We start from the raw sequence: 1,329 nt of genomic DNA, 5'->3' as shown, positions 1-1,329 counted from the left end.
GGGCACCTACGTGGCTCAATTGGTTAAAGCGCCTGCCTTCAGCTCAGGTCATGATCCTGGGGCCCTGGGACAGAGCCCTGCATTGTCGGGCTCCCTGCTCACCAGGGAGTCTTCCTCTCCCTCTCCCTCTCCCTCTGCCTCTGCCCCCACTCATGCTCTCTCTCTCCCTCTGTCAAATAAATAAACAAAATCTTCTAAAAAAAAAAAAAAAGTAGAAGTTGGGGCGCCTGGGTGGCTCAGTCGTTAAGCGTCTGCCTTCGGCTCAGGTCATGGTCCCAGGGTCCTGGGATCAAGCCCCGCATCAGGCTCCCTGCTCGGCTGGAAGCCTGCTTCTCCCTCTCCCACTCCCCCTGCTTGTGTTCCCTCTCTCGCTGTGTCTCTCTCTGTCAAATAAATAAAATCTTTAAAAAAAGAAAAAAAAAGTAGAAGCAACCTGATTATCAAACAATAAGAAAATGGATAGATACATTGTACTGTAGTTTCTGTGTACAGTGGAATCATACTCTGTAGTGGAGAAAAATGTTCATGCTATATTGCTAAGTTAAAAAGACTACAGAGGCACCTGGGTGGCTCAGTCCTTTGGGTGTCCAACTCTTGATTCCAGCTCAGGACTCGATCTCAGGACCTCAGGGTCATGAGTTCAAGTCCTGTGTTGGGCTCCAGGCTGGGCATGGTGCCTACTTAAAAAAGTAATAACAAATAAATAATAAACAAAAAGACAACAAAATAAGATGTTAAAATTATATCTGATGTTTCTATATGCAAGGGAAAAAGAATTTTTTTAATGCCAAATATTACAGATGGGGAACTTACCGGATTCAGAGCTGAGCAGGAAGTGGGACCAGTGCATGGTGGATGTGGTCCTGAAGACAGGTACTGGCTTTGGATTAGGACTTGTTTTCTCACTTACCTTCTTGAAAAGAGGAATGTGGCCATTACATTAGCCTTTGGTTCTGGCATGGGACTGGGAATGGCCTACTCCAACTGTCAGCATGATTTCCAGGCTCCGTATCTTCTACATGGAAAATATGTCAAGGAGCAGGAGCAGTGACTTAACCCTGAGAGCATCCCGGTGAGAGAAAAAGAGAAATCACGTCTATTCCTCAGGAATACTGAAGTGCCCTAGAGCAAGCTGACATTCTTCTGTAACAATGTTATCAGTAATGCTTTAAACTCCAGCACACTGTTTATATATTTGAAACTAAGTCTGTTTCTTGTCTTGTATTTTCTGTCTAGGAATTGCAAGGAGGTGTTCTTAAAATAAATAAATTAAAAACAAGCAGCATGGGGTGCCTGGGTGGCTCAGTCACTGAGTGTCTGCCTTTGGCT

At 44.8% G+C, this 1,329-nt stretch overlaps 1 pseudogene; it reads left to right on the top strand.

The window, feature by feature from the left end:
• Positions 1–800: 800 nt before the first annotated feature.
• On the top strand, positions 801–1,051 carry LOC114203799 (MICOS complex subunit MIC10 pseudogene; annotated as a pseudogene).
• The last annotated feature ends 278 nt before the right edge of the window (positions 1,052–1,329 follow it).

This window comes from Eumetopias jubatus, unplaced genomic scaffold (genome assembly GCF_037043125.1).
Source record: "Eumetopias jubatus isolate StellerSeaLion01/CBP00866 unplaced genomic scaffold, mEumJub1_p1.0 scaffold_10, whole genome shotgun sequence".
Lineage (NCBI taxonomy): Eukaryota > Metazoa > Chordata > Mammalia > Carnivora > Otariidae > Eumetopias > Eumetopias jubatus.
This window is presented reverse-complemented; position numbering and strand designations above follow the sequence as displayed.